Here is a 16,342-nt window from a genome sequence, read left to right as displayed (position 1 = left end):
GTATTCTGGAGCCCACGTAGTGGAAAAATACCACTTTGGGATAGTAGTAACTTGTCAAAGCATGTTGGTTATGTCATATTGTTACCAAGAACAACGTGGAGGTATCAAAGCAAATAAAAGGACTGATAAAAAGAATATTCCCAAATGATCGCAGGGGTTGCCTTGCGATCACTAAAATAATGTTCACGAAAAAGGACACCTCTCTCTCTCTGACTCTCCACTTTGTCTATTAAATAAGTTTAATTAATTAATTAATTAATTTTAAATTAGTAAGTTAAAATTAAACTTAAATTCAGGTAATCCCTGGCTTACGATCATTCGTTTAACGGCGGTTCCATGTTACAATGACACTGAAAAAAGTGACTTACGACCAGTGGTTGGATTCAAATTATTGAACAACCGGTTCTCTACCCTAATGACCAGCTGGGTAGGTGGGCCTCGGTGGTCATGTGACCGGATGGGCGTGGCCAACTCAATGTCACTCAGGTTGATGGGCGCTTCGCCTTAGTTGTTACAATGTCATAAGGATTAACCGGAGAGGCAGTTTCTGTAAGCAGGGCAATCAAGATTAGGCTAGAAGCAACACCAGAATGTTTCCTTCCTGCCTTCCTTACAGGATTAGCCTTGTAAAAGTGGAAAAAACTAAAAGGAGATTTCTTCCAACAACCGGTTCTCTGAACTGCTTTGAAAGTTAACAACTGGTTCTCCCGAAGAGGTGTGAACTGGCTGAATCCCACCATTGCTTATGACTCAGAGTTATGACTGCTGCTCCATCTTTGTGAGCAAGGGATCACAATTCAGGTGCTGGTCAGCAGCTTGTATTTTACGACGACAAAAGCATTTTGCATTCAAGTGATCATGATTGGCAACCTGCCCACCTACCTTGGCTCTATGGCATGCCATTTAGGCCCTTTTTTTCACCAAAAGCGCATGCGCGGGAGACTGAGTGCATGCGCAAAGAAGGCTGAGTGCGCGCTCACATTTGCGAACCAGTAGGGAAGGTAAGTCAATACCACTCCTGCTCTCCATAATGGTATTAAGCAAAGAAGGGGACTCTCCCCTGTCTTTATCTTATTCTCTTGCAGAGAAATGTGGAGGTAGGTCATATTAACTGGGAGTGGGAGAGCACAGCCAGTTTTGACCATTGGATCAGATTTTACTCTCCCTTCATTTCCAACAATTGCATCTATTCAGATTTCAGTCAATTGGTCTTTTATCCTAGAAATCAACAGTTTTGATCTACAGGATACTTTCTTTTTCTCTCTTTTTTTCCCCTTTCAACCGGGAGCAAAATAAATGAGTAGAACAGCAGGGAAAAAGACAAACAGCAGGTAAACATCAGCCAGGCATTAAAGCTTTCTCTCTGGACAATCAGAGGCCACTTCACAGAGCCTGGCGGGAATCAATCGCTTCTATCATCTCCAACCGCAAGCGTTTGCTTCAAGAAAGCTCTGAAGCTCATCAACCAATTTGCGCGCATAGCAGAGGAGCCAAAGAGGAGATTCGCATACAGGTTGGAAGTCTTAGCAATCTCCCCTTGAACAGATCAAGGAGTAGAAGGCACAGCAAACAGCCTGGGGAAGAATTCTGCCTTCTGCAAAGTAGCTTTTTTCCGGTATCAAACAGGGGTGAAATGCTACCGGTTCGGGCCGGTTCACCCAAATCGGTAGTAGAAAATGCTAAAAAAAAGTTTTAAATAGTTCCGACGATCAGCTGTGTGACGATCAGCTGTGATGCGTGATCCTTGGATCTTTTTATTTTTTACTTTTTAAAGCGTTTTTTATTACCTATTCGCCAGAACTGGTAGTAAAAAATGCTTTAAAAAGTTTTTAAAAGTTCCGATGATCAGCTGGGCAACATCTCTGCTGCGTGATTACCGGAACTTTTATTTAAACTATTTTTTAGCATTTTTTTTAACTACTGGTTCAGTAGTCTGCTAAAAAAGTAAAAAAAAAAAAAGTTGGCACCGTCCACCCAGTCACATGACCTCCCCCACAAAGCCACGCCCACAAAACCACAGAACTCGTAGGGAAACATTTTGAATTTCACCACTGGTATCAAAGGCTACTTTTAACTTGCAACAGGAATGTTATGGTTCAACTCTGCAGATAACGTTGCAAACAACCCTCAGGACCACCACTCACACACTGAACAAAGGCAATCAGGCAGAATTTATGCACCTCCACCGACTGACAATCACAATCACATCAGAGTACAACCACTAACTTAGCAGATCCAGTTCCGGGAAAGGATCCTAAGTGGAAACCTAAGGATCACCCTGAAACTCACTCAAGGCTTCGACTCAAGTCAATGATCAAGGAGAATATTTGTAGCTCAGGGATAAACTGAAGGGTCCTTGGTGCTCTCTGACCTTGGTTGGTTTCTTGCAAACCCAAAAGTGCCTTTTTCAAAAGGCAATTGGAGTTTTGTTTTTCCTTGAAGATGTTTCACTTCTCATCCGAAGGAGCTTCTTCATCTCCTTGCAAACGTTTCATTACCCAAACAATGCAGTGGTGATAGTTAAGAGCCGTGGTGATGCAGTGGTTAGAATGCAGTATTGCAGGCTAATTCTGCCGACTGCCAGCAGTTTGATCCTGGCTGGCTGAAGGTTGAGTCAGCTTTTTCATCCTTGGTAGGTAAAAGGAGGACCCAGATTGTTGGGGGCAATAGGCTGACTCCGTAAACTGCTTAGAGTGAGCTGTAAAAGCACTGTGCAGAGTAATATAAGTCTAAGGGGTGTTGCAGGGGTGAAATTCAGCAGATTTTGACGGGTCTTGGAGAACTGATAGCGGAAATTCTGCATAGTTTGGAGAACCAGCAAATACCATCTCTGGCTGGCCCCAGAGTGGGGTGGGAATGGAGATTTTGCAATATCCTTCCCCCAGGAGTGGGGTGGGAATGGAGATTTTGCAGTATCTTTCTCCTGCCAAGCCCACATGCCTCAAATTCAGGTAAGAGCCTGGAAGATGATGATCATTCATTGGCTTAAAATGCATTTCTTTCCAGAGGGACTGTCCCCACTAGTGTTGACTGACAACTTCCCCTCCTCCTGGAAACAGGCAATTGATCACAAGCTGGGCTCTTATGGGCTCTCACTGGTATTCTTAATGTCCCTAGGCTTTGACCAAGCAAAGCAAGTAGTAATCAATAGAATGAAGGACATCGAGTTCCAAGAAGAACTAAATAGGTTGCATCTCCAGAGTAGGGACAGAATCAAACAGGGTGTGTGGGAATCGGCAAGATATCTAAATGACCTGATCTTCCCAAAACAAAGAATAGCTTTCTTCAGAGCCAGATTTAACATTCTTCCTTCAGCACTCCTCCAGGGCAGGTATAAGAGAACACCTATAGCCGAACGCGTTTGTATATGCGGTAAAGGAGAAGTTGACGATATCTCACATGTTCTATTATACTGTAAGCTATACAGAGTTTATAGGTCTGCTTATATTCTCCCTTTATTAGAGAGATTGCCAGGGAGGGCAGACAATTTTTACGTAGGCTTTCTCCTCCAGGACACAAACCCGGCTACCACGTATGGAGTGGCAAAATTCTGTGTTGCTGCAATGTCCATAAGAAAATAATTGGGTTACAGAATTATAGTTGTCATCTTGTACCAATTATTTGGACATATCTCTAACAATTTCTGGACCATTGTATCTACTCCCATACTTAACGCCTTTTCACCCATGTAAACCAGCGAGTGACCCGAACAGTTTGAGAACATGTATGTTATTATTCACTTTTAATGTCAATACTTTTTAAATATATTTTAATGTCAGTACTTTTTTTTAAATATATTGTAAAAAGTAATGTGTATTGCTGGTCTTTGACCGTAATAAAGACTTATACTATACTGCCATGCCCATCAAGCCACGCCATCAGAAATGGTAGTAAAAAAAAAAGTGAATTTCACCACTGGGTTTATTGCTATTTAGTTTGGGTAATGCAACATCTGCAAGAAAACAGCCAAGATCAAAGAGCATCAAGCACCCTTCTTTTGCTCAAGTAAGTGAAACTTAGCCAAAGGTTCTTATTACGTTTATGAGCTATGATGAACTGCAGGCTTTTACTCTCATTTCTTTCCATTCCTCTATTGTTACCTAGAAATCAGGATCCTTTATCGTGTCCAACAAATCACACGGTCCCATTTTGTTGAAAGATGAGAAACTCCTCCTCTCGCAAGCCACAAATGACAGCTTGTGGAGGGAGAGCCAATGTCCAAGTCCAAAGCTTGCCATAGATCAGTGTTTCTCCACCTTGACAATTTTAAACTGTATGGACTTCAACTCCCAGAATTCAGAGCTGCCTAGGGAATTCTGGGAGTTGCAGTCTAGGCAGCTTAAAGTTGCCAAGGTGGAGAAACACTGCCATAGACTATGGAAGCATTTGCTGCTCCTCTTCATTTCTGAAGTGAGAACATGTGCCTGATGCAAGACCCCAATGGGACCTTCTTATGACCCCCAATGTTTCCATCACTTCCCACCACCAATTCCCCATCAAGGAAGTGGCTTTACCCTGCTGGAGAATAAAGCTAGCAAAAACAAACAGGCAATAAACTAATACTTTGATCCTTGAGGAAGTAGGCCAGATGCCTACAACATGAACAGCCCTTCTAATCCGAAGATCAGCACCTTACCTGAGTGTCCCATAAGCATCTCCTCTCCAGGGAGCTGTACCACCTACACCTTCTGAGACTTCACATAACAGGGTCTATTTTCCTGCAATTAAGAAGAGAAACAAAGAGTTGGCATCTTCCAAATTACTTTGCAAAGCAGGGGAGACAATATCAAGTTCCAAAGTCCTGATGACAAGCATCTGTGGGAGGGGGAGGTGTCCCTAAAAGTTAAGATGGCCACCACAACTGAGTGACCAATAATGTTTCCTCTCTTTTTACGTGTATGTATGTATGTATGTGTGTATAAAAGGTAAAGGTTCCCGCTCACATGCATAATAGTCATTTCCGGCTCTAGGGGGCGGTGCTCATCTCTGTTTCAAAGCCGAAGAGCCAGCGCTGTCCGAAGATGTCTCTGTGGTCATGTGGCTGGCATGACTCAATGCCAAAGGTGCATGGAATGCTGTTTCCTTCCCATCAAAGGTGGTGCCTATTTTTCTACTTGCATTTTTTACCTGCTTTCAAACTGCTAGGTTGGCAGAAGCTGGGACAAGTAATGGGAGCTCATCCCGTTATGCGGCACTATGGATTCAAACCGCTGAACTGCCGACTTTCTCTCCCCTCAAAAAAATATAGTCCTGCTTGATTGGCCTGGATAAATTTCCAAGGACACTTTTCTATAAGAGCTGTAGTGGTTTAGTACCCTCTGTAGTAGTATAGTGGTCTCTAGCTTTATTTTAGAGTCCATCGAAATCTTGGAAAAAAGAACTTTTCTTCCCCTTGTCCCCAATATGTCCCTTGCAAGATCCTACCATGGCCGCATTCTATCAATTATTGCAAAAGGGGCAAATTTAAATTATAATCTTGACTTAGAAGAGACTTCAAAATGTGTGTCTTGTCCAGTGCGGGTTCCTAACCAATTTACTACCAGTTTGCTGAGAGAGGGCGTTTTGAGCATGTACGCAAACATTTTTTTGCTGCGCATGCACAGTTTACTGAAAACTATTTTGCGCATGCGCAGAAACATGCCAAGCGATGGGAGTAGAGACCAGGGAACCAGTTCGGGGGCACGGCAGGCCTGAGTTGCTGTCAGTTCCAGCGACCCAGGCTGCCAAACCATTATTGATTTGGCCGAACCAGTATGAACCAGTATGAACCCAACACTGGTTTTGTCTTAATATTTGCAATCAGAAATTACATAGACTGAAAAAGTTATAATAGGTATCAATCGGTTTTCAGGATCAAGCAAGATTTTTTTCTTAAAAAGAAAAAACTTTTAAATTCTCCTTTTTGAGGAATCTGTCTTATTACAAACATGTTCAGATATGAAGATCTGTTGGAGAGTCTCTGGTTGAAAACTTTCCTTATCAGCCACTGAGAGAAGTGACATTCTTGGCAATACTTTATATATCTTATACTAGCCGATAACCTGGCATTGGCCGGGTATTTATTTATAGGGGGAAACAGTCTGGACCAAACTTAATTTCTAATGTTGGATTTTCCCCCTTACTAGAGGGAGTCCCCTTGTGGAGTACACTGAAGCTGTTACCATGACAACTCCACTGCACTGTACAGTAGAAGAGTTTTTACAGCAGTACAATAGAAGTCATTTTAAGGCACATCAGGCTGTATCTTAACAGAACACACATACCAAGGGATTTTAGAGGTGTCTTACTTCCCACAATATTTGTTTCCAGATAGTAAGTCATATGTATACCAGGTTTGGTGGAATGAATGAATGTCCGTCCGTCCGTCCGTCCGTCCATCCATCCATCCATCCATCCATCCATCCATCCATCCATCCATCTATCTATCTATCTATCTCTTCCAAAAATGTATTTTCTGAATTGTAAGCCTCCCAGAGTCATTGGCTGAGGTGGATAACAATAGAAACCCATAAACCAACCAACCAACCAAAACCCATTGCCCTTAGAATTTAAGCTTATTCCCATATCATCTACAGAAACAGAAGCATAGAAATAGAGGTATTGTGATATTTTACAACTGTTGTTATTGTCTTTAAGTTTGGGGAATGATATAATCACAAGATTTTTGCTGTCTTCAGGACATGCTATGGACCCAAGCATTCATTCTGAATGAATCTATCTAAGATATGTGCTTTTCTTCCGTAACGAATGTGGTAGACAAAATACTTGCAAAGTGCTTTCTGTTGAGGCTAAGATAAAGTGTACAGATTTCCTAAAATCTTTGTGAAGTTCCAGTCTAAAATTATTTGGAGAAATCTAATCAACAAAGACCATTTCCAGCCAATAAATGATTTATCTTCTTTTTGAGCAACGCTGAAAACAGATCTCTTTTTATAGGTACAAAGGGGAAGAACACCACAAAAACGTTGATTCATTTCCAATTGTCCATGAAGTTACGCTGTAATCTTTAAATGGGTTTTCAGAGCAGGCAATGAAGAATGGCTCTCTAAAGAGGGATGGCCTATCATCAAGATTTTTGTGAACATCAATGGTGGCTTCTCAGATTAGACCAGTTCTCAAAAAATACAGCCATCTTCTACCCTGCTATCGGAGAATCCTTTAATGAAAATATTGGGGCTAGAAGATAGAATTGTTACATGATATGCTATGCCCTCAAAGTATAGAATTGCCCTAATCTTCTTCTAGCCATGGCAAATCTAGACAGCATACTAAAAAGCAGAGACATGATCCTGGCAACAAAAGTGTGTATAGTCAAGGTTATGGTTTTCCCAGTTGCAATGGATGGCTGTGAAAGTTGGACAATAAGAAAGGCCGAATGCCAAAAAATTGAGACCTTTGCGCTCTGGTTCTGGAGAAGACTCCTGCGAGTCCCTTGGACTGCAAGGCGATCAAACTGGACAGTCCTAGAGGAGATCAACCCTGACTGCTCTTTAAAAGGCCAGATCCTGAAGATGAAACTCAAATGCTTTGGCACCTAATGAGAAGGAAGGATTGGGTTTGGATTTGGATTTATTGCATTTATATGCCGCCCTATTCCCAGAGGGACTCAGGGCGGCTCACAAATCAAGGGAGGGAATACAGACAAGGCATTGGCTGGTAGATGGAATTCGGAGGAGGCCTACTCTGTGGGATCTAATAGGTCTGGTGGAAGTAATTGGCAGCAGGCGGTCTCTCAAGTACTCAGGTCCAATACCATGAAGGGCTTTATAAGTGACGACTAGCACCTTGAAGCGTATCCGGAGACCAATAGGCAGCCAGTGCAGCTCGCGGAGGATAGGTGTAACGTGGGTGTACCAACCAGGGTGCATCCACAATCGCTCACACTGCTGCATTCTGGACAAGCTGAAGTCTCCGAATGCTCTTCAAGGGCTGCCCCATGTAGAGCGCATTGCAGTAGTCCAGTCTTGAGGTCACGAGGGCATTAGTGACTGTTGTGAGTGCCTCCCGGTTCAAGTAGGGATGCAATTGGTGCACCAGGCGAACTTGGGCAAATGCCCCCCTGGTCACAGCCGACAAATGGTGTTCTAAAGTCAGCTGTGAGTCCAGGAGGACTCCCAAATTGCTAACCCTGTCTGAGGGGCATACAATTTCACCCACCAGCCTGAGAGATGGAATATCTGGCCAATTGTTGGGAGGAAAACACTCAAGCCACTCGGTCTTGTCCGGATTGAGTGCAAGCTTGTTTACCCCCATCCAGACCCTAACAGCCCACCACTACATATGGATTACATTTGTTTACTGCATGTCACAAGGCAACACTGGGGCTTTACAAAGTTAAAAGCAATAAAATAATACAGATAACCTGATAGATAGAAGACAGACAGACACTATCTTAGAACAGAACAGAATAACAGAGTTGGAACCAACCCACCCCACCCAAGTAGGAGACTCTACATCATTTTTGACAGATGGTTGTCCAGTCTGGTTGAAAGCTTCCATCCAGTGATGACGCTCCTACCACTTCTGATGGCAAGCTGTTCCATTGGTTGATTGCTCTCACCGTCAGAAAAAGTTTTCTTTATTTCCAGGTTGAATCTCTCCTTGATCAGTTTCCATCCATTATTCCTTTTCTGGCCTTCAGTGCTTTGGAAAATAGCTTGATGCCTTCCTCTCTGTGGCAGCCCCTCAAATATTGGAACCCTGCTATCATGTCTCCCCTGGTCCTTCTCTTCACTAGACTAGCCATGCCCAGTTCCTACAACCATTCTTCATATGTTTGAGTCTCCAGTTCCCTAATCATCCTGGTTGCTCTTCTCTGCACTCTTTCTAGAATCTCAACATCTTTTTTATAGTGTGGTGACCAAAACTGGATGCAGCATTCTAGGTGTGGTCTTACTAAGGCTTTATAGAGCGGTTTTAGTACCTCACTTGATCTTGATTGAATCCCTCTGTTAGTGCAATTTAGGATTGCATTGGCTTTTATGGCTGCCACCACACACTACTGGCTCATATTTAATAGGTTGTCCACTAAGACTCCAAGATCCCCCTCACAGTCACTGCTATTAAGTCTGGTTTCACCCAGTCTATATGGGTACATTTGGTTTTTCTTGCCTAAGTGTAAGACTTTACTTTTCTCTACACTGAATTTCATTTTGTTAGATAGGGCCCAAGGTTCCTTCTATCTGTTGTGCTTGTGATCTTTATTGATTTTATTGTCATTTCTTCACTTCATCATTGTGAGCCACTCCAGAGCTTTTGGAAGTTAGGCAGCATACAAATTCAACAGATCATCATCATCACAGCAGATTAAAATTTTAAAGTATTTATTACATCACCCCAGCCTAGGGACTCCAGATGTATGAACTTCAATGTCAGGTATTCTCAGCATAGATCATACTAGCTTGGAAATTTGAGGAAATGAAGTCTACATATCTAGAGTATGACCAAGCTGGAAATGTACTAATCTGAAGAATTGGAAATCACAGGATCTGATTATTTACTCAGTAATGACAGAGACAGAACCAAATATTTACACAGGTAGGACTGATCTCTTTGAGGTGTGGAAAAATCAAAGAGCCCATTGTTAAAATAACCATTGTTAAAATAATTGTTCATCATCTAATCAATGATATTTCATGAACAAAAGTGCAGAAGACGTCAACAATGATAATTGAATGTCAAACAGAACAGACATTACTGGAAATAGCTGAGCGATGCATTCATTTTTTAGTTTCTTTAAAAAAACATTATCAGTGATTTTCAAAATTGGTTGAGTCACGTTATTTTCCTTGTTTCCATTTAAACAAAAAAAAAATCCCTCTTTTTCCTGCCATTAATACTGTCTACTCCTGCTAAGGTGGATGTGATTCCTACAGCTTAGTACTTCACAACATTGTGCAACATTGTCCTTTTTTAAGTTGAAACAGACAAACAAAAAAGAGAAAGAACTTTCATTTTGTCCCATCAAGTACTGTGTCATAATTTTGCACACTGTGATTCTGACGTTTGTCAATATTCGTAGTATTCTCCTACTACCGTGATGGCAAACCTATGGCACGTGTGCCACAGATGGCACGCAGCACCTTCTCTGTGGGCATGCGAGCTGTTGCCCCAGTTCACCTCCGCCGCACATGCACGCACGCCTCCCGCTGGCCAACTGGTTGTTGGGTCTCTGCTGCACATGCGTGGGGGTGGGGCATGTGTGGGGGCCCATATGTGGGTGGGGTTGCATGCGTGGGGCGCCTGTGCATGCATGGGGGCCATGCATTGCATTTTGGGGGTTCGGGCGCACAAGCTCGCATTTGCACCTGCACGCACTCAGTCTGGACAAGATTTGCCATCACTGTCCTACCAGATACATAGCCACAGACTGCTAATCGTAAATCCATTGTATTAGATCCCTGAGTTCTATGCAGTTCTCTAGTCTTCTACCTTGCTTATCATGTGTGCTAAATCATTACATCATTCACACGGTCGAAGCTGCAGGGACAGTTAATTTCCCAAATTCCCTTTTTCTGCATCCTCCCCACCCAACCTCTGATTCTTCATCTCTTCTATCTCCACAATTCAAACAAGTATATTTCCCTACAAAAATCAGCTCTTGGCTGATTCTTAGTGACAATCTGTGAGCTGCCTATGAAAAGGAGAAGGAATAACACTTAGAGGTAGGGACCAATCCCCGTGTTCAATGTAAGTAACCCTGTGGGGGGAAAAATGCGCAGTTTAGAGATGTTAGTGACTAGTATGGCAATGTTTTGTGCAAACACAATAGCGGGTAGTGTGTTAGCAATGAGACCATGGCCTATCAATGTACATTCTGTGCATTATTGCATTGAAATGTAGTAGCTGATGAACAGCCTTGATGTTTTAAATGTTTAAACTTTTATTCTTTGTACTCTATTAATTTACAATTACTAATTTCAAAGATATGAAAAGTTTTTAGTTTAAAAAAAAAACAGCTGCGTTGAAGAACTGCATCTAGTCTTCGCTTGTTCAGAAAACCCTCATCTCAGCATTCTGCAAAGATGCACATTGTTCATTTTTCAATATGGATGTAGCCTTCACTTGCCCTTCCCAGGTGCCAGAACAACCTGAGGACATCAAGGGCAGCAGGAGCTCCCCAGACCAGCAGAGGGCGCGCTAAAACAGCCAGCGACTTGTTAGTCTGTCTATTCTTGTTTATTATGGAGAAGGGAAGTTTCTATCATAGGCAAAATATTTCTCTTGTGCTTACTTTGGATAAAGGATTCAGGCTGTCCATGCAAATAAGAGGAAGAAAATTTATGTGGCATCCTTGCAAAAGTTTAGCATATGGATGGATTGAAATGTATATGTCCCCTATCTATAAGATTCTGTGCCACAGATTTTATTTTATTTTCCCCTCTGTAAGTGGGCAGTTTGTTTTTCAAATTGGAGTAATACAAAGAAGGCAACATTCTGGCAGCTGAGTGGGATCAGCAGAGCAGGGAGAAGCAAAGAAAGTGGGCTAAGCAGTGACTCACATCATAAATAAAATTGCTGTATTTAAAAATGTAAATAAACCACAAATGCTCTTAACAATGGGAATTGCTCTCAATCTAGACAACAATGAATCTGCACACAGATGGGAGGTGGAACGACTAGCCTTGTGGTGCAACCAGAACAATCTTGAACTAAATACACTCAAAAACATAGAAATGGTGGTAGACTTTAGGATAAATCCTCCCATACTACTACTTCTTACAATACTAGACAAGGCAGTATCAACAGTAGAGACCAGTGGTGGGTTGCAGGCGGTACGCCCCAGTACAGGCATACCGGAGCCTGCCCGGAGCACTGGATACTGTTCTGGTATGGTGCTCCGGAGGGCTCACCCCCATGCCCGAGCTCCTTACCAGTCTTTTAAGTCTTCGGCGCTTCCGCGTATGTGAGGCTTGTGGAGGCGCTAAGACGCATGTGTGTGCTGCATGCGTCCATGTGGACCCCACGGTACCCACCACTGGTAGAGACCTTCAAGTTTCTAGGTTCTATCATATCTCAAGACTTAAAATGGACACCTAACATCAAAAACGTCATCAAAAAAGCACAACAAAGAATGTTCTTTCTGTGCCAACTGACAAAGCTCAAACTGCCCAAAGAGCTGCTGATTTTGTTCTACAGAGGAATTATTGAGTCTGTCATCTGCGCCTCTATGACTGTCTGGTTTGGCTCTGTATACTGCATGAGTCAAAAAGAGGGCTGTGAAAATATCTACAGATCCCTCTCATCCGGACATAAATTGTTTCAACTCCTACCCTCAAAACGACGCGCTATAGAGCACTGCACACGAGAACAACTAGACACAAGGACAGTTTTTCCCGAATGCCATCACTCTGCTAAACAACTAATTCCCACAACACTGTCAAATTATCTACTAAGACTGTACTATTCTTCTTCTAATCTTTCCTAGTACTTAACTTTTTCCACTTATGACTGCAACCATGTTGCTTGTATCTTTAAAATTTATATTGTTTTATTTCTTTCCTAGTATAATTTGATTGCTTATTCGTAAATGATGACTATCACTGTGTTGTATCTTGCGATTCTTGATGAATGTATTTTATTCTCCTTATGAATACTGAGAGCATATGCACCAAAGACAAATTCTTGACCAATCACACTTGGCCAAAAAAGAATTCTATTCTATTCTATTCTATTCTACTCTACTCTACTCTCTACCAACAGAAGTCTGTGGAGATTCTCAATCATCCAGGTCATGTTGTCCCAAAGTTTCTACAAGGCAGCTAGAAACTAACTTTTTTAGGGGTTTTTTTTCCTCTTCGAAAAAGTTTCACTTCTCATCCAAGAAGTGAACTGAAGAAGCTTCCTGGATGAGAAGTGAAACATTTTCAAAGAAAAGGAAAAAAAAAAGTCCAGTTGCCTTTTGGAACAAGTATGTTTGGGCTTATCAACGGATGTAAAATGATCAAGTATGCCTTTAAAAGTTTGCTAGGTTTGAGTGATGTTGACAGTTTTGAAGGGGGAAAAAAATCTCAACTCCTGTTTGGATTTAAATAGGCGGGGACTTCATGACACATCTCAACCTTCCTCTGCTCCAGCAGCTATTCAGGTCAATCATGAATTTTTGTGGTTATTTTGATTTCAGCTTTATAAAAGGGGTTTGTATCTGTTTGTCTGTTTGGAACCTTGAAATGTGGCTTCAAAATAGCAATGTGCTAGTAACAGGGTGCTGGAGAAGACTCCTGTGAGTCCCTTGGATTGCAAGGTGATCAAACCGGTCAGTCCTAGAGGAGACCAACCCTGACTGCTCTTTAGACGGCCAGATCCTGAAGATGAACCTCAAAGAACCTAATGCTGGGAAAGATGGAGGGCAAAAGAAGAAGGGGACGACAGAGAATGAGGTGGCTGGATGGAGTCACTGAAGCAATCGGCATCAACTTAAATAGACTCCAGAGGATGGTAGAGGACAGGAAGGTCTGGAGGAACTTTGTCCAGGGGGTTGCAATGGGTCAGACACAACTTTGCAACTAACAACAACAACAACAACAAGGTTTGAGTGATGTTGACAGTTCTGAAGTGAAAAATCTCAACTTCTGTTTGGATTTAATAGGCTGGGACTTCATGACTTCGCAGCTGAACCACCCTCTGCTCCAGCAGGTATATGAAGTCAATCATGAATTTTGCTAATTATTTGTAGTTATTTTGGTTCCAGCATTATAAAAGGGGTTTGTATCTGTTTGTCTGTTTGGAAGAGCCTTAAAAGGCTTCCAAATAGCAATGTGCTAGTAACAGGGTGCTGGAGAAGACTGCTGAAAGTCCCATGGACTGCAAGGCGATCAAACCGGTCAGTCCTAGAGGAGATCAACCGTGACTAAGGAGAAGGAAGGACTTACTGGAGCCTAATGCTGTGAACGATTGAGGGCAAAAGAAGAAGGTGACGACAGAGAATGAGGTGGCTGGATAGAGTCGCCGAAGCAGCAGGCGTGAGCTTGAATGGACTCCAGAGGATGGTAGAGGACAAGAAGGCCTGGAGGAACGCTGGCCATGGGGTCGTGATGGGTCCAACTAACAACACAAAGTAACAGGGTGTCTATTTTTTATTTTTGTTTTCTTTCTCACACCCAACCTGGTTTAAAAGAGATGTTGCTGCTTCAGGAAGGAATTTGTTGCATCACGAACCATTTTGTATAATTGCTACTAACAGTAGGCTCCCAAGTGGAAATTTTGAGGATGTACTGCCAAAGCAGTTGTACGAAATTTCGCCAGACTTGTAAAGATGGGTGTTGATTTATTTACTCAAGACAGGAAAGATGAGGTCACTAACTTTCCATAACAAGTTGGCAGGAGATGGGGCATTTAATCTCCCTATCCCAATTTTCATAATTAAGAGGAACAACAACAAGAGCAAAAATGGGGAAAGTGGAACCGTTCCTTAATTTCCATACTTCAAAGGCAAACATTCCCTAGAATCTAGAGCAAAACACTTAAGGAGGCAAATCTGCATTTATGGGCAACAAATAGTATTTTTTTTAAAAACCAGAACAGAACAACAGAGGTGGGAGGGACCTTGAAGATCTTCTAGTAGTCCAACCCCTGCTCAAGCAGGAGACACAGTGTTGTGGCCCGCCAGTGGCCAGCGGAGCTGGCAGCAGATTCGGACAGTGAGGAGGTTGGGGAGGAACATGGGCTAGTCTGGGGAAGCCTCTGATGCGGGCTCTGTGTTGGAGGCAGAGAGGGGGCTAAGGCCATCCGAGAGTTACCAGCCGCCTTCAGAGTCAGATATCAGTGAGGCAGATGAACAGCTGGAGCCTGTTCCCAGTGTGTGCATGCACAGAGTTGCCAGATGAAGGGAATAGCTAAAGAACAGAGGTCGACTTGGGAGTAAGGCCACAGGTGGACGATGAATGGCCCCTCCCAGAGGAAATAAAAGAGTGAAAGGGGAGTGGAGTTTGCATGAGACAATTAGTTTGCTTAATTGGTTCGTGACTCTCCGAGACTCCTTGACAAGTTCTGTAGAGATCGGCCTGGCAGCTGTCCAAGCCAGATAAGGTCTGTGACTGTAAATCTTCCATTGAAAGACTTTGCTGGATGTGAATGAGCAGAATTCACGGTAAATTAATAAAAGGGTTTTTTGTCGGGACAAGGAGTTTACTTCATGCTCTTGGGAAGCCTCTGTCAGAACACCCTAGACCAGAGGTCTGCAAACTGTGGCTCTGGAGCTGCATGTGGCTCTTTCCTCCCTCTGCTGCGGCTCCATCACCAGTCGGCGCCACAATTTTGAGAGGAGCTTCCAGTGGGGGACCGGGGGGGGGAGCACAGTGCGCCAAGAGAAGACTCTATAGTAAGGGGAGGGTTTTCCAGTTGTCTCGACAATTGATAGGGCTTTCGGTTATGACAGGTAGAGGAAAAAGTACGCTGCGCTAGAAGAAGACTCTATGGTGGGAAACTGAACTTCCGATCAGCTCCAGAATTAAACAGGGGGCTTCCGGTTAGGACCTTTGTGGCCCCCGGTGTTTTCTTTTCTGTGGGAAACAGGTCCAAATGGCTCTTTGAGTGTTTAAGTTTGCCGACCCCTGCCCTTCCAGACAAGTTGATTGAGTCTATTGATCGGATCTATTCTTCATTATGAGTAGTCCTCAACTTACAACCACAATTGAGCCCAACATTTCCATTGCTAAGTGAGACATTTGTTAAGTGAGCTTTGCCCCGTCTTAGCACCTTTCTTGCCACAGTTGTTAAGTGAATCACTGCAGTTATTAAGTTGGACCCACGGTTGTTAAAGTGAATCTGGCTTCCCCGTTGATTTCGCTTGTCAGAAGGTCTCCAAAGATCCCAGGACACTGTGGCCCTCATGAGTCATTTGCCAGGTGTCTGAATTTTCATCCCATAGCCATGGGGATGCAGCAATGGTCGTAAGTGCGAAAAACAGCCATAAGTCCCCTTTTTCAGTGCCCTTGTAACTCTGACGGTTCACCAAATGAACTATTGTCAGTCTAGGACTACCTTTAACGTAGAATAAATGTGATATTTTATGAAAGCTGGAAAAGTCCCAGGAAATTCCTTCCTCCTTCGACGTATCTAGAAATAATCAGGTAGATTGCTAAATACCCAGTGCTCTGGCATAGACAGAGACACCCAGCCAAACCCTGAACAAGAGCTTGTTAACACATGTTGGATCTTGGCATCCCTGGGAACAGGCCATGTTCAGAAGAGAAGAGGCTCTTTTGAGACCTTCCCAAATGTTGTCCCAAATACCTCTAAGGGAGATTTCTCTAGACGTATCAATCATTGTTTTGAGTAGGGCTGCCAGTTTGCAACCTAGAAACTTTCTCAGGCTCGAAGCAATCTCTTCTCTCTTGCGTTA

At 43.0% G+C, this 16,342-nt stretch overlaps 1 protein-coding gene across 5 annotated transcripts in view; it reads right to left on the bottom strand.

The window, feature by feature from the left end:
* Positions 1 to 16,342, bottom strand: part of ZMIZ1 (zinc finger MIZ-type containing 1) — a 430,799-nt gene that overhangs the window by 245,575 nt on the left and 168,882 nt on the right. For all 5 annotated transcript variants that reach the window (XM_032231512.1, XM_032231507.1, XM_032231509.1 and 2 more), the window contains exon 4: positions 4,637 to 4,718. The gene's annotated coding sequence lies outside the window, so the exon portion shown is untranslated. The remainder of the gene's footprint in view (positions 1 to 4,636; positions 4,719 to 16,342) is intronic.

The sequence above is a fragment of the Thamnophis elegans genome, chromosome 15 (assembly GCF_009769535.1).
Source record: "Thamnophis elegans isolate rThaEle1 chromosome 15, rThaEle1.pri, whole genome shotgun sequence".
Lineage (NCBI taxonomy): Eukaryota > Metazoa > Chordata > Lepidosauria > Squamata > Colubridae > Thamnophis > Thamnophis elegans.
The sequence above is the reverse complement of the archived record's forward strand: the minus strand, read 5'-3'. Positions and strand labels throughout refer to the sequence as shown.